Source organism: Indicator indicator, chromosome Z (assembly GCF_027791375.1).
Source record: "Indicator indicator isolate 239-I01 chromosome Z, UM_Iind_1.1, whole genome shotgun sequence".
Lineage (NCBI taxonomy): Eukaryota > Metazoa > Chordata > Aves > Piciformes > Indicatoridae > Indicator > Indicator indicator.
In genome coordinates this window covers 38225513-38246348 of record NC_072053.1, presented here as the reverse complement: position 1 = coordinate 38246348, position 20836 = coordinate 38225513, and positions in this window count along the sequence as shown.

Below are 20836 nucleotides of genomic sequence, written 5' to 3'. Positions count from 1 at the left end.
GCTCCGGCTGGGCTAGTCTCGGCACGGCACGGTGAGTGGCGCTGCGGCGATGCGGTTCGGTCCTTTGCCGTGGGCACAGTCCCCGTACACTCTCTCTCTACCGGTCTTCCTTCCGCGGGTAGGGGGGCGGTGCGACCCTGCTGCCAACCCCTGCCCCCGGCGCGGCGTGGAGTAGTCCCGGCGGGAGAGAGCTTCGGCGGGCGTGGGGTGCGGCGGCGGCTTTGTTTCCCCTGCCTCCCCAAGAACGCCGATGCCGCCGTCAGTGCCCCACTGCGGGGAGGGGGCGTTGCGGAGCCCCCCGTCCTGGGCGGCACAGCAAGGCGTGCCGAGATGCGCGTTGCGGGATGGCTGTCGGTAAAGATGCGTGTCTTCCATTTGGTGCCCCACGCGTAGAATGCTTGCGTGCCTGTGGGTTTTAACTCCCTCCCTGGCAGAGCTTGACTTAAAAGGAAGAAGGCACAGCTTTTGAGGAAGAATATCGCTACTTCTGCATTCTCCGATGAGGGATCATAGTTAATTAGTAATTGCACAAAACGATATGCCGAAGTCGTGTAACTAGAAGCTTAGCCTTTTGTTTCAAGGAAGAGAATTGGTAGTTTTATTTCACGTTTGTAGCGTTTTGAGCATCCAATTATTTCTTGGTGAAATAAAGAATTCTTTTGTTTATTCGGTTGCTAAAATGCAAATTTGGTTTTGTTCGTGACACTCAGAATCTGCAGTAGAAGCTTAGTAATCCTCTGCTTTTTCTCTCTTTTTTTAAATAGACTTGCTGTTCTATGGTAATATTGCATGCTGTGTTATTAATATTCTAGTGAAGATACAAATCTCAGCCAGCTGCTCCAGTGAGAAATGATGAAAAGGTTGATGTTTCTTACCTTGGAAATGAAATCTTGAATTATTAGCCTAATATTTTAAATTTTTTTTCACTAATGCGGATGATTCCTCCAAATAAGCAGGTGTCTTTGAGACTTTATTTCCTAAATGTCATAACATTTTTTTTTAATACATTATTTACAGAGTGAAGTCCTTTTAGAATCGCATACAGTTGTATTGTCACTCCATTAAAGACAGTTCGTACCACTACATGAATAACTTTGGAGTGGATTGTCTGTTGCAGTTTGTGTAACAAATGAGTGTCCAGATCATTCAAGTGGGCAAAAAACTGGTGTATCAGAGACTTGTTAAAGAAGTCAAGATCTGTTTTCATGTAACTGAAATACATCTGGGAATTATATTTTTTCTATCCTTGCAAATGTGAAGAGCCAGTTCATGAGTTTGCTTCCCTACAGCCCCTCTACCTCAAAGCCTCAGGTGCAGCAGGAGAAAGAATGCTTTCCCAGCCTGCTTGCTCTGTGGTATTAGATGCTAAAGCACTGTTCTTGCAAACATACAGTGCTTCAAGCAAGAAGAATCTATTGAGTACACAGGGGTTGACTAAGGTCATCAGGAAGATGGCTCAGTGTAAGTGGTGCTCTGAAAACATTGTTCTCCATACTGATCTTCAGCATGACATATTGCCTTCAGTTGGTTCATGGTCTGCTGTGCTTCAGACTGAACATTATTTTAATGACTAGTTATTATTAAAAAATGTTTTATAAGCCATATACTGAGTGCAGCCATACACATGAAGACTCCAGTCACACAGAAATACAGATCTCGACATAATTTAGTGTATGCTGGTGGTTGATGGGTCTTCCTTGTTTGTATAGGGAAGATACAGAGTTACTGAAGGAAGGGAAAGTATGTCCCCTGTATTATTGCTGTTCCATGAGCACCTACACCTGGCTTTGTGTTGGGGAAGCAACTCTCTGTCTTGGATGTGTCTAGCTCTTTGCACATCCAAATGTTTGGACTCAAAAGTGGAACTTGCTATGAAATATTTTTTTTGCATTTCAGCTAAGTTGACAGACAAATGACAAATGCAGGTAACACCAAAATGGTGTGGGAGTCTTGATCTGCTCAAAGGTAGGAAGGCTCTGCAGAGGGATCTGGACAGACTAGAACAATGGGCCGAGATGAGGTATGAGGTTTAGCAAGACCAAGTGCCAGGTCCTGAACTTGGATCACAACAACCTCATGTAACACTGCAGGCTTGGGACAGAGTGGCTGGGCATGCTCATTGGCAGCTGGCTGAACACGAGCCAGCAGCATGCTTAGGTGACTGCAAGGGCATCCTGGCCTGTATCAGAAACAGTGTGGCCAGCAGGAGTAGGGAAATGATCATGCCCAAGAGAGGCAGCTGAGGCCCCATCCCTGGAGATATTGAAGATCAGGCTTGACAAGGCTGTGAGCAACCTGGTCTAGTGGAGGATCACTCTGCTCACTGCAGGGGGGTTGGACCAGATGACCTTTGGAGATCCCTTCCAATCCAAACCATTCTATGATTCTATGATGTCCCTGTACTGGCCATTGTTAAGACCACACTTAGAATACTGTGTTTGTACCCCACACTGCAAGAAAGATATTGAGGTGCTTGAGCATGTCCCAAGATGGGCAGTGAAGCTGGTGAAGGGTCTGGACAAGAAGTCTTATGAGAAGCAGTTGAGGAAAGTGATGTTATTTAGTCTGGAGAAGATGAAGCTTAGGGGAGACCTTATTGCTCTTTAGAACTACCTGAAAGGAGGTTGTATTGAGGTGGGTGTTGATCTCTTCTCCCAAGTAACCGGTGATAGGATGAAAAGAAAGGTCCTCAAGTTGCATGAGGGGAGATTGCATATTAGGAAAAATGTCTTTAGTCAGGCATTAGAATAGCCTGCTCAAGGAGGTGATGGTGTCACTGTCCCTGGAGGTGTTAAAAACCATGTAGGCATGGCACTTTGGACATGGTTTAGTAGGCACTGTGGTGATGGATTGGACATGATGATCTTAAACGTCTTTTCCAACCAATACATTTCTGGGATTCTAATTTGAAACCAAATAATGCATGAGCTTGATTATCTATAGGGTTTGGTGGAATGGCCAGAAAAAGATCTGACAGAAAAGGTCTTTTTCTTCCTTACCATGATCCTGCCAGGAACTCTATTTATGAGAAGGGCAAGTAGTCTGCCAGACCATATGAGGAGATCCATAGGATTGGTGGGAGTCATCCACACTAAGGTCTTGTGCCTTTGCCGTAGATGGTCTTGCAAATGCTTGTTTCATGTGGGAACAGGAAGTTGTCTGTGGGGGAGAAACTGCAGTGTATGTAATGAATTGTAGTGTTACCTTGCTCATACTAGATATACATAGCCAGAATAGATCTATACAGGAGAACTGGAATATAATTGTCTGTTTCTCTTGGAAATCCACATGCTAGTGGTAGGGTAAGAGCAAAATGCCAAGAAGGGTCTATGATTTAGGAAGGGTGCTGAATTTTGTAGGAAAAGTGAGTTGGCTTTGTAACTGGAAGTCCATTCGTCATCAGTCTGGGAAATGCATTAACAGTTACATTTTGTCTGTGTGTGGCCCTCAGTCATCTTTCTCTCTCTTTTTTTTTCCCTCAGGTCTGTTTGGGTTGAACATCTTTAGCTGTTGTGAAACCAGAAAGCTGCAGACTGAAGCTAGACAAGAAAGTGGGTAACCTCAAGAAGAGTGGAGAGGGAGTGTGAAGGCAAAGCTGGTATTGCCAGCTCAGTTAAGCAAGTTCCCATGGTCAAGAGCAATCAAACTCAAATGGTACTCTGCTCCTCTTGGAACCAGTCAAGGTCCATCTCCTGTTATCTGCATTGATATGTATTTCTGGTAATGTTATTAAATATACACTCTAAATGTATATGATGTGCAGAGTACAGGGCTAATGTTTCCAAAAGTGCTTAGACATTACATAAGACTAGTTTCTAACTAACCAAATTGAGAGAGCTACAAAAGCATTCCTAAACAGTGATTCCTATCAGTGCCGCCTTCTGTTGTACTGAGCAGCCACTAAGATTCAGTAAAGCCTCAACAGGTGTGAAGGCTTGCTGCAGATTTCTTGTTTGTATTTGTAGGACATGATATCTTCATGGGAATTTCTACAGAACAATCTGTGTGTATGCAATGAACTGTAAAATGTGACACTGTGGTATACAGTGTTAAATATTATGCGTAGTAATTTTATTACTGATAGTTGGTTTTAGAGAAGTCTCTAACTCTCCATCCCGTTTTCTGAGACACATTGGTGAATATTCTTAAATGTCTAGTATAGTGATGTTCCCTTGAAAAAGGCTGCAAAAGGTAGACAAGAAGCTGAATGAATGACTTAACATTGCCTTTGCCTTTAAAAATGGCCCAAGTAACAAGAAATGTTACCTTTCCTTCTGGGAACCGTGGGAACTTTGGGACCTGTGGTGCCTTGGAGACTTTCCAACATCCATTCACTTGCATTTAGACTTAAAATAAATTTGTATCCTTTGGAATAATTAATTTACCCAGGTGGTTATAGAGTGTGAAGTCAACTTACAAGAGCAAATAAAGAACAGAATGGACTTTTTGGAGTATGCTTAATATGAATTCAGTGTGTTTTGTGTTTAGTTTTCTTTTTGCATTGAAGACCCTATAGCTTCCATTTCTAAATGAGTCTCTGAAGCACTGGGATTACTAATTCACCCTGAGGTCTTAAGTCAATGGGACTTTTGCCTCTAGCTCCTCTGGTGAAAGACATGAAGTGAGGATATGTGTACACTATGCAACTGAATCTAACAAAGGAAAGCCTTCTGGGTAGAAAAAGCAGCAGCTACATATTAGGGGATAGCATCCTGCCTCACTACCGTGTGCAAAAATAGTTTCTTCATTGTGTGCTGCCATCAAAGACATTAATTGCTCATACGATCATTGTATGACTGACCTGACAGTAAATGAAGGAGGTGTAATCATGGATGTACTTTGGAACTGCAGAGCCAGGATCTCTGTTACTGACTTCAGAGGAGTTGTACAGAGCATGAGAAAGACCAGATGCATCCTTTGAGACTAATTTAAAATAGGTATGTGCATGAATCCTGATCGATGTTATTGTGTGCCTGCAGCTAAGGGACAAATTGGCTTTTTCTTTTTCTTTTCTTTTTTTTTTTTTTAAGGGTTCAAGGGTTTTCGTTCAAGGGTTGTCTGCAAACTGTATGAAGGTTTATACTCTTATTAAAAGTGCTACTCAAATGCATGTTTTGTGCATTTGCTGCAGCTTTAGGGGAAAAAAAAAACAGAAAAACAAACCCACTTTGCATTCATGTAACATCTTTCCTCTGTTGTGCTCAGGGTGCCTAACAAACAGTAAATTAAGACTCACCAAAAAGTCCTCCTTACCTTTCCCATTATCACCATCTGGGTTGTAAAAATGAGGCAGAAAGAACTAATGTCTTGTGAGTGATTTTAATACAAATTTTTACAATTTTTTTTAACATTAGTGTTACAAGAAACTTAGTTCATCTCTGAAGGAGGTTAAAAAATACTTCTCTCTTTTGAACATGTTCTTCACAATGGAAAAAACGTTGGATATAATTCTTGACCCACCAGCATAAATTGGAAATTGCCCCTGGTTTCCGTGAGGACAGGATTTCCTCCTCCATGCTACAAATTCATCAGTTTTCTTTGTATAGTCACTTGCTAATGGATTTCCCCTGTTTCTGAGGATGTAGCATATGTGATATGGTCCTGACCATATTTTATTTACTGTTACAGTATTGGGAGACATCACAATAACGTTGGAGTCAGAACCTGGAAGTATTTAATTTGTTTTCAAAAGCCAAATCCATGTTTCATTAGTGGTGCTGCTTAGTGCATGCAGTGCGTAAAGTTGCAAATGAGAGAGTTGCAAGTCATGCATTGGAACCAAAATTTTCAGTCTGCCTTTTTTTTTTTTTCAGTAACATATGATAAAACTTCAATTGTGGGGGAAAAAAGCCTCCATTTCTGTCAGATGCAGAATCCGTCTTCAAAGTACAGGCTTGCCCATTTTGCAGCTGTGTGGCTACTTCCACTTTTTCATGTTTATCTTTAGAAGTGAGATACTTTTTACAATATCATATTCTCCTGTGACATTGTTCTATATGCTTAATAATAAACCAAATATAAATTAATCTTGCTGATACTGCAAGAGGTATTTTCAGTATATATAGGCTGAAGTATATTCTAATGATTATTTTATCCTGTGATATTTATATCTGTTAATATGAACATTTATTAAAATTCCTCTAGGAGTACGTATTTGTAAAGTTTTCCAGTGTAAAAAATAAATTAGATTTTTGTTTTCTTTTTTTTTTAAAGTGTATACTCATGATTAACAGTGTATATGTTCACTTTTGTGGAAGTACCCATGCATATTTAGAAGTCTGACATTTGACATAAACTCTATATTGAGTGAAGGAGAACATTAATATTTGTGAAGGAGAACATTAATATTTGGGTTCTTTGCAAAGGAAAAAAAAATGGTGGTGTATGTTAAAAATCAGGATTATGACCAATTAAATGGGTTAAAATTTCAGATTGTGGTGTTGCACCTGTAGACCATAGGAAACAGGAGGGAAAACAGAAAGAAATGTTACTGAAAAGTTTGAAGTGAGTCATAATGCTCTTGCACACTTGCAGAGAAGTTTTAAATTGATACTGAAGTGATGAGGGTGTCACTGCATGTGTGTAAAATGAGCATGTGAGCAGATGATCTGGAACATTTTGGAAATGTTCGGGTTTGGAGGTTAATATGGAAACAGAATACGGTGTATTACCCTACACATAGAAATTTTCTGTATGTTCTTTGATTTGCACAAAAGGTAACAACCATGGCAGGAAAGTATACCTCTGCCAGCAGCAGATCACCATGGTGGAGGAGTTCTCCTTGTTCTGGGCAGAGATGCTGTGGCGTGTGGTAGTTGAAAAGAGAATAAATGAAGAACACAGTAAGAGAGCTGCCCTGGGACTGATTATTTGGAGTAACAGTGGGTTGTGTTTTTTGTGTCTCATAGTTGCTGCAAATATGGTCTGTGGTCATACGCTGCATTGCCTACACATGCTTCAAATGAAAATTTCATCTTTCTTCCTTCAGGGCATTGCAAAGTCTTACCTTTTTCATTAACTAGCCCTTCCTCTCCTTCGTAAGTTTCAGGTTCACTTTCTTTTTTTGTGGATGCTGTAATCTGGGAGAAGGTGGAGTATTCTACATGCAGATGGTCAAGCTCTTCTCTGGTGCAGGTGGTGTTTTGCAAGAAGTGATAAACATAGTTACAGACTGAGTGAATGCAGTATAATAGCACTTCCTGTAAATTTTAAATGAGGTTGAAGTTGATCAGTACTGATGTATTTGCACCTATATGCAAAATAATGTTCTGTTTGCTGAAATATTGTTAGATTTTGTGTACAAGGAAGTTGCTTTAATGAAGTGAAATGATGACATGAAGTAGTTTATTTCAAGAATATGATATACATGTGTTAATCTACAGAAATACATAAGACATGAAGTCTCATACTGATGACTGAAAATCAGCTTATTAAAGAAAGCTTATTGTAGGACATACCTGGATACAATAGATACAAATGTGTTTTCTTCTTACAAGGTCAATTATTCCTATGTTACAACTGTTCTTAAAGAGAAAAGTATATTTGTAAAAGTGAACAGAAGACTGGAAGGGAAGTCTAGTCTAGTCTTGTGCTGTAGGGAGCTAAGTCATAGGTAAACCATAAATTGATTATGCCTCCTGTTGCAATGCTTTAGAAGGTTATTTGGTTGTGGAGAGTTTCTTGATTTAATTTTTTTTTTCTTTCTCTTTTCACAATGGCATCTAGGGTAAACCTTATTAAGAGTACTCTGCTGTCTTATTCCTCGGATTTCTAGTTAGCTTCTGATTTCCATACAGGATTTGTTCATTTTGTTCCTGTTTCTTCCGATGTTCACTTTCGGTGCCTCTGCCTGACATTCCTCCCTATCTTCCTTCAGCCCTGTTTTTACCAAGATAAACTAGCCAAAGTCTTGAGCATCTCATTGGTGATAGACAGTCACTCTAATGACCGTGCTTGGAATCATCAGGCTCTCTCCCAGCCTGAATCCTTCTTTCCTGGACACAATGAACAGACAACAGAACATCAATGTAAGTAGTGCTTCAGGTTTCAGATTGCTCCACAGGAGGTCTCATTCCAGCCTCCTATACTGACATTAAGCTCATACCTATTTTTCATGCTAGAAATACCTTGACTGACACCTTGTGTGCCCTTTTTCCACTTACACCAGATGGTATTGTGGTCTCTCTACCTACCTCCCCACCCAAAGTATTTAACTTGAGGTGCAAGTTTACCTGTGTAATTAAAAGGGAGAAATTAACATTTTTGCATGGCTATTCACAGGCATGTAGGCAATGTCTAGTTCAATACGTTGGTTGCCTATTAAGTGTGCTGCCCAAGTTTATGTCCTTAATTTTGTTAACCCCTTCCTAAATTCTTTGGCTAGATTGTGATGACATTGAATAACATTTGGTCCATGGCTGATCACAGATGAATTCTCTTAGTAACCTCCTTTACCTTAATGTTTTCAACATTACTCCTCATTGTCCCCTTTAAAGTAACTGTTAACCACCTGGCAGCTCTTGTGCAAAATTAGTTAAGCATTTGATGCTTAACTGTTTCTTGAGCTGGAGTCAGATAAGTTACTGAACCCCATGGGAAATTGGTCTGGGTAATTTGTCGAAAAATTCAGATGATGTATGGAAAGGAGGACTCAGTCTAATCTCACAGTCTAGTTTCATGGAAACCCACATTGTGTTTTCTTCCATTTTCCAAGCACATTGAAGTTTATGGTCCTCTGTTCCATATTTGCCCTTAAACTTTGTATATTATTGAAGTCAGCTTAGAGATCTGCCTGGCTGAGCAGCTTGAGAAACTTCTTTCTTTTTCTTTCTTAAATACAAACAATGTTCATTCTGTTCTTCGATAGCAGATGTCCTAAGAGAGAGATTATCTACTCCACTGCAAGATCTTTGGAGTTTCACCTCTATTTCATTCTGATAATTCTTGTTCTGTGGGGTTTTTTTTTCCTTTAATTATCCTACCCTCGACTTAGGGTTTCTGTTGAAAAGTGTCTCAAGTATTAATTTAGTTACATTGTCATACTTACAGGTTCTTTAGTAGAATATGCTGCATAGTATCTGCATAGTATCATATGCAATACATATGCTATGCACTTTTTCTTTGCTAATACATTTGATGAGCATTTGAAGGAATTCCAAACTCTTAAACTCTCTGGTTATCTGGATGTTTAAAAATTTGATCCTTTATAACATAGAACTTAATTCTCTTTGTCATTTCATTTGATTTAGAGTGAGTCAGCTCATGGTCATTCAGATCAGATCTTGCCAGATCTGATGTGTAAAACTTAATGGAAAACAAAACTCAGCTGCAGCATCATGGGTTCTTTGGCTACCTGGTGAAGATACACCTGTCACTCATGCCTGGTGTAGCCAGAACTGACAACTATCAGTAGTATTTGTTCTTTGTGCAGGGGAGGTTCAAGTCTTCTATAAAAATACACTGTCCTGTCACATCTTCTCCCAGGTAACACTGTAGAGCTGTACCTGTCTGTCACCGTATCTGGTGGCCCATAGCAGACTTCAACTCCATTCCATTTGGGCCCTCCTTTTCCAGGCTGATTCCAACACTGTCCGTCCCCCCCCCCCCCCAAATCTACATCATTAATATGTGCAAAGCCTTCAACACTGTCCCACACCACATCCTGGTCTCCAAACTAGTGACACATGGGTTTGATGGGTGGACCACGAGATGGATAAAGAACTGGCTTGATGGCCTCACCCAAAGAGTGGCTGTCAATGGCTCCATGTCCCAGTGGAGGCCAGTGACAAGTGGAGTCCCTCAGGGATCAGTCCTGGGACCAGTCTTGCTCAACATCTTTGTTGGTGACATGGACAGTGGCATTGAGTGCACCCTCAGCAAGTTTGCTGATGACACCAAGCTGTGTGGTGCAGCAGACACGCTGGAGGGGAAGGGATGGCATCCAGAGGGACCTTGACAGGCTGGAGAGGTGGGCACAAGCCAATCTCATGAGGTTCAACAAGATCAAGTGCAAGGTCCTGCATCTGGGTCAAGGCAATCCCAAGCACCAATATAGGCTGGGCAGGGACTGGCTGGAAAGCAGCCCTGAGGAGAGGGACTTGGGGGTGCTGGTGGATGAGAAGCTCAACATGAGCCAGCAGTGTACACTTGCAGCCCAGAAAGCCAACCAGATCCTGGGCTGCATCTGGAGAAGTGTGGCCAGCAGGTCGAGGGAGGTGATTCTCCCCCTCTACTCAGCTCTGGTGAGACTCCACCTGGAGTACTGCATCCAGTTCTGGAGCCCCTATTACAAGAGGGATATGGACATGCTGGAAGGTGTCCACAGAAGGGCCATGAGGATGATCAGAGGGCTGGAGCACCTCTCCTATGAGGATAGACTGAAAGAGTTGGGGCTGTTCAGTCTGGAGAAAAGAAGGCTCTGAGGTGACCTTATTGTGGCCTTCCAGTATCTGAAGGGGGTCTCCAAGAAAGCTGGGGAGGGATGTTTTAGGCTATCAGGTAGTGACAGGACTAGGGGGAATGGAATAAAGCTGGAAGTGGGGAAATTCAGGCTGGACATGAGGAAGAAGTTCTTCCCCATGAGAGTGGTGAGAGCCTGGAATGGATTGTCCAGGAAGGTGGTTGAGGCCCCATCCCTGGAGGTGTTTAAGGCCAGGCTGGATGAGGCTCTGGCCAGCCTGATGTAGTGTGAGGTGTCCCTGCCCATGGCAGGGGGATTGGAACTGGATGATCCTTGTGCTCCCTTCCAACCCTGACTGAATCTATGATTCTATGATTCTATAATATGCAAACCTGCTCCACTGTCATAACCATTATTTCATTTTACCTGAATGCTTTAAAATATAGGCAAGTACTCTTTCAAAATGTGTGATTTTTGACATGATTGCTATTTTGTCATGTTTCTGTTATTCCTTAGAGATCCATTTTATCATGATCTCTGTACTTAGCATTAGTCGTTTCAGAATCAGTACAGCATAGCATCTCCCAATACAATAAAATAAATGTTGTTTGCATATAATGAGTGATTTCTTTCCAACTGCAGCTACCTTAGTTGCTTTGTCTGTTTTTTTTCTTCAGAATTGTCATGTATCAACAATGAAGAGCAGTTCAGGAGATCTAGGTTCAGTTTATGGCTTGGCTGTGTTGACTTATTTTCAAATGTTCTTGTGCAGCTCAGTTTTTCTGTGTCTATTTTCCAGATAAAACAGAGATCCAAATGTTTCCTTATGTCAGAGGGTGTTTCCATGGGGTTTACTTCATAATGATTGGGAAGTGCTTTAGTAACTACTGTGGAAATAGAGACAGTCTATGGCCTGCAATAAATCCTCAAATGACTGGATGGTTGAGTTTTCAGAACAGCAGTTAACAGACTGTCAGCTTGCCTTTTTTTTTTTTCCCTTTTAATGAACGTTTAGGAAAAATTTAAAACACACCAACAATTTTGTACAATAAATTTTACCTGTGCCTTTCCTAATACTTAATATTATTAGAGACTTTGGCCTTCTTTTAGGAAAATATGGTCCATAATTTCAATTTTAAATTTATATTGATTCATGTGAAAGGGAATCACTGTCACCTAGAGTAAATAGTTTTGTTAATAATTTCTATTATCCTGCTTTCAGACTGGTGACCTTATTGTTATTAAATAATTTAACAAAGATTTCTTGCTCTGGTGTTTCTTAATGCATGGTTGAAGAAAGCTGAAATATTTTGGACATGCTAAGCATAATCAGAATTTTGTTCTTACATTTGCAAGTTTAGGATGTGTTATTTGCCATTTGAAAATGAGATTCCTTGTGCCTTTTGAATACCTTTCCCTATCACATAAAGCTTACCCACCTTTTTGCAGGTGATAGTGTTAAAATAATGAGACTCTGGTTCATATAACTTTGATTTTGCCACGTTTGGAATAGTGAATGCAATTGAGTCCCCATAATGTAAAAATTGTTTTAAAAATAGATTCAAAGCCAGTAATGGATGGTGACAGAAAACAAGACATAGTGCAGGAAGACTGAAAGAATTATAGTAAATGGGGAGCTCGGGAGATTTATAGTTGCAGACTATAAATAATTTCTGAGATAATAGTATAAAAGAATGAAGGGAATTATCCACACTGTCAGAAGAAGGAAAGATGAGGTGTGTGATGGCCTGACACTGCAACAGGAAAATCTCAAATCATTAAGAAATTGTTTCTTACAATGAGAGTAATTGGGCAGTGAACAAGATAGCAGTGCAGCATCGCTGCAGATGGGCTGCAGAGGTCGTGGGCATTCCTGCAAATCTGCTGGACAGATTAGGTGACGTAGATGAGCTTCTCCAGCTGCTAGTCATTTCAAGAGCTTATAAAAGTCAATCTGTTTATCTACCTCATCTTCATAAAATCCTCCATGCTTCTACAGCTGCCAATCACATTCCTACAATGGAATACAGAACCACAGAGTGGCTTAGGTTGGAAGGAGATCATATACTCCAAAATCCCCACCATGAGCAGGGATGCCTCTCATCCAGCCTGCCCTTGAACAACGCCCCAGGGAAGAGGCATCCACAGCCTCCCTGGGCAGCCTATTCCAGAGTCCCACCAGCCTCGTATTGAAGAACTTCTTCCTAAGATCCAGTCTAAACCTACTGTTCCTCAGCTTAAAACTATTCCCTCTTGTCCTATTGCTAGACACCCTTATGAAAAGTCCCTCTCCAGCCTTCTTGTAGGATCCTTTTAGGTATTGCAAGGCAGCTATAAGGTCTCCCTGAAGTCTTCTCTAGCCTGAGCAACCCCAGCTCCCTCAGTTCATCCTCATAGCAGAGGCATTCCAGCCCTTGTGGCCCTCCTCTGGGCTTGCTCCAACAGCTCTGTGTCCTTCTTATGTTGGGGGACACCAGAACTGGATGCAGTATTAAGAGGCGGGCTCTCAAGAGAGCAGAGTAAAGTAGAGGAATCACCTCTTTTGGCCTGCTGGCCTCACTGCTCTTGATGCAGCCTAGGGTATGGTTTGCCTTCTGGTCTGAATACTGAAATTCATCTTTGCAGCAAGGATTGTGTGGTGTCAGTGAGATGAGGGTCAATCTTGTCACATTGACCATTGAAACCAAGTGTGTTTTCTGCTTTGGTTTTCATAGCATGTCCTGTCTATCTCTGTTTGCTGTTTACTCAGTCCTCATTATCATCTTTATAGCCATGTTCAAGTGCACTGTTTATCTTGTGTGTAAGTGTCACTGGTGCTCATGGCAAGTTGCCAAAGACCGCCTTCAGTTAAGAGACAGACGAAGTAAAAGGCATGTTTCGTTCAGCTGTGGGCAATGGTTGAAGCCAGCATGCAAAAAATGTCCAGTAAGATCCTATCCTGTTTCTTTTTCCTATGTGTGTCACTATGTTTGTTGCTATGTTAGTGATACATTTTTTTTCCTGACTAATTCCAGCTGATGTATACAGCCATGGGGTTTATCTAGGCTTTTACTTGGGTTATTTGTACCCAAAAGAAAAGAGGCCTACGTCCTTTGTGATTGTTGCACTGCTCTGAATGAGCAGCAAGCAGGAAGACATCTTGCCTTTAACCGGAATGTTAGTTCAGAGATGTTGTAAAGTTCCAAATAAGCTGCCCCTGAAAAATTACAACCCAGGAATGCGACGGTTTCTGTATTTCTATTTGTACAAATTTCTGTATTTCTATTTGTTTCTGGCCTACTTGTATTTGGCTTGGATATGGCAGAAGTCCTTGTAGTGTTATAACATTCCAGGAAAAAAAACCCAAACCAAACCAAACAACCGAGCAACCGACCAAACAGAAAAAACAAACAACAACAACAACAAAGCTGTGGGAAAATTCTTGTATCCTTTATCCTTTCATGTTAAGAATTAGGAAAGTATAATAGCTTTTCTAGATCCTCATTAGTACAAATAACCAACAACAACCACCTCTATTTTATCTTTGTTGTTTTGCCTAGGCAGTCATTCCTGTGACAGGAAGAAACTAGGAATTGTATGTTTTAATGTGTGTAATTTCCTATAGCCTTGCATGTCATACACTAGTCCTCTTGGTGTCCATGTGTGTCACCAAGAGACTGGTACTTGATAGTTTGCCCACGTCCTTTGTGATTGTTGCACTGCTCTGAATGAGCAGCAAGCAGGAAGACATCTTGCCTTTAACCGGAATGTTAGTTCAGAGATGGTGTAAAGCTCCAAATAAGCTGCCCCTGAAAAATTACAACCCAGGAATGCGACTGTTTAACTGTTTAATAGAAATGTGACCAGCTTTGGTGCTGCATGCTACCATTCACTTGGAGTTGAAAAGCTCATCTACAGGGTTAAGGTCAGAGCAAGATCCATCCCTTCCTCAGCAGGCTGTTAGTGGCCATGGAATCTGCTCTGCTTCTTATTTGTTTTACAAGGATAAAGTTATTTGGTACCTACTGACATTCTGTGCTCTACAGATATCAATTATACAAGCTCTGTGACAGTTCTGTGAAAGAACTCATGCAGATGAGCCTGAGGGACAGCTACAGGACTGGTTCAGCAGGAAGGCAGTTGCCATGTTAAGCTGTCCTGGTTGTTTACCCACTTCTTGCTGCCTCACTGTACCATGAAGCCCTTAGCACTGGTTTGTTTTTTTTGTTGTTTCCACTTTGGAATGCAGAAGGTGGTTCTGGATGAGTGATCCCTAGGAGCTGTGTCTGAGGGAGAAAGCCTTGGGGCTGAAAAAGAAATCGTCTTTAGCATAAGCACCCAAATCTTCCCAAACACCTCGAGGCTTGTCAGACTGGAGCATCTCTATGTTTCAGGGACCAACCCCTGCCACAGGACAGTGAAGGGGCAACTGTGCCCACTCGAATGACACTTTCTAACTGAGCTCTTATCTGAGCTTTGTCTGGATTTGAGTTTCAACCTTTTTAAGGAAATGTTGGTCTGAGTATTTGATATGCAGTTTCTGGTGTGGTTTTTCCCATTGGTTCAAATTCAGGCTGAATTCTTCAATAAAATCAATATTTTTAATATGTCTGTGCTAAACATTGGGGCCTAGGTTCTATATTTGGATCTTAAATAGTAGCATCTTGCTTACTCACTCTTATGAGCTTACCTGCAGGCTGGGTCAGTAAATGTGTCTGGGTTTTGCTTTCCATCCTGGCATAACTGTGAGCTGTAACTCTTGTCAGAGCAGCACCTTGTGAAGGCACATCTGGCAGCTCCTAGGTGTAGCTAGCTGCTGTGGTTCTGCTATTCAGTATGGGTTTAAACGAAGTTACAGACTTTATTCCCAGGCTTCAATTTTGTCCCATGATATTATATTTATTTAGCTTTGTGTTAGCAGCTGAGGAAGTACCTAGTTATCACTTTGCTAATTAGCTTCAATCTTATTTTTTAAGAGTTTACAAATATTTTAGTCTATTGCTTTAAAAAAAGCATTTATAATGTACGAGAGGGGAAACATTCTGTGATAGGTAAGTAACTACGTATCTGCTGGTGTAAGGGAAATAATGTAACACTCTGTGTGAGTTGTATAATCTAGAGAGGGATCATCCCAAGTGAAAAGAAAGCTTCAAAAAGAAATATTTGTGAAGATACAAGATAGCTGCTAGTCAGAAAGTACAATGATGCAGAGTATTGTCTTATAGACAGAGTTAACTCATTATTTATTGTTATTTTACAGCCAGTTTAATCATTATTGTTATTAATAATTAACACTGATGATAGCAGTATAAAGAATTCATAAAATCTTTACCTAATTTTTTATGGATTCCAGTGAGACTTTTTTCAGACTTGGGTATTAGCATTTGTGTTTGGGAGTTGTCATATGGCTAAGTGCAGTTGGAAGTAAGTAGTTTAAAGCAGATCTACCCAAAAAGCTGGCTAGATCAGAGACCTCTGATCCAGCTCCTACTTCTAGAGAAGGCTCAGATAATCGTGTTTCACTCTTGACAGATGTTTGTCTTGCGTGTTTTTAAAGCCCTCCAACAATGGAGACTCCAGGCAACAGCATGACAGTGCTGACTCCAGTTTGTTACCTATAGCTTTCCTCATGGTATTTTTTTATTTTGAAGAAGTTAACAGTATATTAAAGATTATACATTCATTTTCTGATTTGAACAAGAACCAAGAGGTTCTGGGTGTATCTTTGAAAGTTTAAATCACATAGTTTTATTATTGATTAAACAAGTTGAATGCTCACAGTGTACTTATCTAACCTACAAAGTGGTTTTCAAGGACACTGTAGCAGAAGTGAACACCTCAGTGACAGCTGTTCTGTGAGGCAGAAACAGTTGCAGGATTATGCACAAATTCATTTTACTAATTGATCCGATGTGTCTAGGCAAAAATGTCACAGCAGAAGTCAAAGGATCTGAGTCCTGTGAACAAAATGCTCAGTGTGCACATTGCCGACCAGGCTACTTGAATGTAAACAGTTGCGGCGTGGGCGGGTGATGAAATCTAACCTCTGCTAGCCAGAGGGCAGAAGGCAGAGTGGGATGACAGCCAGCAGCTTGCTCCCTTTCCATGTGCTCAGGCAGTGAGGCCCATCTTCACATTGTCCCCACTCCAGCCTCCAACTCTGCTGCAGGGGAATGAGCTGGACTCCTCCAATGCCCTCTGTCTGTTTCCAAGGCAGAAGTTTCCATGAATTATACTTTCACACTTGCAGGTTACAAAACAAAATCAAATGACAGCCACCCCTGTACTAGGGACCTCTACAAGCTCTAGATTATTACTTTCAAGCTGTTGATCTATGCATATGGTGCCAGATATAACTGCAATTCCCCACTGCATCAGGTCACAGGGCAGAGAGCTGGCACAATATAGAAATATCTCTATCCTCAGTACCACTTGTGCCAGGTAGCATCTCCAGCAATTTCATGTGGAAAGGCAAGATTTTTGTAATTGAGATGTGAGCGTCTCAAACTGTGTGCAGTGGCAAAGTGGTAATGCTGTACTCGTGGCCAAATTCACTGCTGCATAACTGCCTCCTCTGTTCTGTTTTACAGTGGTGGGCTTCACACCTCCAATTTGAAAGGCCATAATGGGTAGTTTTTTATAGAGTTTGCTTTACCAGAGAGATGCCTAAGATGTTGTCCTTAGTATCAGTGTAAGAAGGAAATATCTGAGCACTTGCTGGCTTAAAGTGTATTGTTTCTTTAAGATCACATTCCTTAGATGGCTTGGCGTAAAGGTATAACATTCTCCTTCCACTTAAATTCCCTGATTTGAATTGTTATCAGGAGCAGAATTGTGCAGGAAGGTACCTGGTAGGAAAACAATAGCTCCATTATGACCTACTAACACTGTGATCTAATTTGAGTTAAAAAAAAAGACCTATGTTCTAACATCCAGAACAGTATCATAGCTGAATGAATTTCTGTAGTACAGAAACAATTATCTGTGACAGTTTTTAAGAGAATTTGTGTTTCAATATTATTTAGATTGCCACTTTTATCTGGTACATAATTTTAGCTGAATTAATGTTTCTTTCTTCTACTGGTTAGCCAAGCTGTGGTGGTTTATTGTGTGTGGTTTGTTTGGTTTGTTTTTTCTGGTTTTTTTTTTTTTTTTTTTTTTTTATTTTGTTTTGGTTTCTTTTTTTTTTCCCCCCCATCATTATTAGTTAAATGTTAAAAAGTTTCAAAAGCATGTGCTGTTGAAAACAGATTGTTAAATTAAAAAATAGTTCCCCACTCTTGTTTCTTGAAAATCTGAAGACACAGAGGATCCTTAATTTACACAAGAAGGCCTAGATTAAGGATAATGGTGTAAACTGCAGTGGTAAGTCATGGCCTATATCACAGCTCACTGAGCTGAGCAGCTCACAGTCTCTTAATGTATTTCCAACAATGAGAGGTGGAATGTTCTATTACCTTAGTTTTACAGGATGAGGAATCTCAAGACACAAGAGATTAAACAACCTTCCCAATGCAATGGCAGGACCTCTACAACAGAGTGAAGGTTTGAGTAGCAGAAGATCCAAGTGGGATACAGCTAGATCTCTCCAAGTGATACAGCTAGGACCCTATAAAGAGGTAGTGCACATTCCCAAATGGACCAGATTAGTTGCACTGTACCTTTAAGCCCAGCTCCTACTCTCCTTGAAGGTGGTGGGAATCCCTGCATTTATATACTGGGCTCTTCATTATTCTCAGATGTTACTCAGTTCCTGTTGAATACATCTTCTATAAGCAAATTTAAGTGGGTTACAGTAATGGTACCCAAGAGAAGTTTAAGGGATCGAGTTTAGGATGCTTGTTTAATTCTCACTACAGGCACTTATGCTCCTGAGTCACATAGCCAATTTAAGAACACTCCTTGCTCATTATAATGACTGTCTAAATACTGGTCCTTGAGACAGGTCTGGGTTGTATTACAGTGTTGGATTTGGTACTTGCTCCCACTCCCAGAGGTGGAAAATATTGTTTCTTTTTTAGCTATTGGATTCTGTGTAACTGAGCTGTTTCCTTTACTGCAGGCAAACTGCATTCAGCCATTAACATCATTGCTTAATTAAAGAATTTGAAAGTTTATGATTTCATTGGGACAGTTTATATGCTTAAATGTCACCTTTTTTTTTTTTTGGTATGTGTGAGTATAGTTTCCCCAGCTGTTTAAAGACACATCAATAATGGTACCTTTTAATAGTGTTTTGCTTTCACAATCTACAGCTTATGAATCACACTTCCTAACTAAATTTTAAATAAACTATTATGAATACTGAGAATACTTCAAGATATGTGATGACAAATAATACAGGCAATTTCAAAACTAAAGAAACATCTGGGAAGATGTCAAGAGGATTGGGCCAAACTCTTTTCAGTAGTACCCACTGAAAGGACAAGGGGTATTGTGCACAAAATAGGACACAGGAAGTTCCAGCTAAACATAAGAAAAAGCTTTGTTACTCTGAGAGTGATGGAGCGCTGGAACAGGCTACCCAGAGAGGTTGCGGAGTCTTGCTCTCTGGAGAATTTCCAACCCTGTCTGGATGTGTTCCTGTGCAACCTGTGTTAGCAGGAATGTTGGACTAGATGACCAGAGGTCCCTTCCAATCTCTACCATTCTGTGATTGAGTGAACTCCTTGTGCCTAAATACATATGAGATTAAATAGGTCCTAGAATCCCATATCAAAGCTGGCCTCTCGACATCAGGTACATGTTACACAGTGAAGGCACAGAATCGTTCATAACTTAGTCAGAAAATCTTTGGATTTCTTTTTGAGATATTACCTTGTATTAGTTGTACATGCTTACTTCTCAAAAGAAAATTCAACGTTTGTGAACGCTATTCAGATATTTGCCAGACACATCTAAATTGTCAGAATACCTGCTTAATGTTACATGTGTGCCTATACCCCACTGGAAATATCACCTTTTGATTTCCACCTGACTTATGCAATAGTGGGTTGAATTCTCCCTCGCTCTTCTGTGCTGATTTTTAGATTTCTCTTTCCTGCTATAACTGCTCTCAAACATCCAATAACAAGTGTAATTTTATGCTCTGCTCTTTGTATAGTGTATTATGCTTATGGGTAGACAGAGCATGGTTTTACTTTTCAGTTTGTTTTTCTATGCTTGCATGTTTCCAGAGACATGGAACAGTTTTGTCAATTGCCTTAGAGGGGAGAGAAAAAGGGGGAGAGGAAGAGAGAGTGAAAGAGCAGAGTTAAGTTCCAATTGTATGCAGAAAAAAATGCAAGTAATAAAAATACTTGCTTTTGTCATAATGGTGGTGTAGTAAATAATTACAACAGCCAGGCTGAGTACCCAAGTAAGAACTGGGTAAAACAAATAATGGCCAAGTTAGAAAACATATTAGCTGGTGTTTGTGCTGAACTGTGAGTGAACCATGAGTTAACTATGTTAGGTGGTCAAAATATTTGTAGGTTTATTGATGTGGAGGGGAGCAATCTCTTTGTGGTGGTGCACAATAATTAGACAAGGAACAATGTGTACCAGCTTGAACATCGAAGATTTCACCTCAACATGAGGAGAAATTTCTTTACAGTGAGGGTGATGGAGCACTGGAACAGGCTGTCCAGAGCAGTTGTGGAGTCTCCTTCTCTGTACACACACTCAAAACCTGCCTGGATGGATTCCTGTGCAGACTACCCTAAGTGATCCTGCTTTGGCAGGGGGGTTAGACCTGATGATCTGTGGAGGTCCCTTCCAACCTCAAATGTACTGCGATACTGTGATGTTGTATAAAGACAAGCTTAAAGGAACAGGACTTCCAGAGTGCAGAGGTTTCTTGAACTAGAAACATGAGTGGCTGTCAATGGCTCCATGTCCCAGTGGAGGCCAGTGACAAGTGGAGTCCCTCAGGGATCAGTCCTGGGACCAGTCTTGCTCAACATCTTTGTTGGTGACATGGACACATGGACAGCGGCATTGAGTGCACCCTCAGCAGGTTTGCTGACAACACCAGCCTGTGTGGTGCAGCAGACACACTGGAGGGAATGGATGGCATCCAGAGGGACCTGGACAGGCTGCAGAGGTGGCCACAAGCCAAACTCATGAGGTTCAACAAGACCAAGTGCAAGGTCCTGCAGCTGGGTCAAGGCAATCCCAAGCACCAATATAGGCTGAGCAGGGACTGGCTGGAAAGCAGCCCTGAGGAGAGGGACTTGGGAGTGCTGCTGGATGACAAGCTTAACATGAGCCAGCAGTGTACACTTGCAGCCCAGAAAGCCAACCAGATCCTGAGCTGCATCTGGAGAAGTGTGGCCAGAAGGTCAGGGGAGGTGATTCTCCCTCTCTACTCCACTCTGGTGAGACCCCACCTGGAGTACTGCATCCAGTTCTGGAGCCCCTATTACAAGAGGGATATGGACATGCTGGAACATGTCCAGAGAAGGGCCACCAGGATGA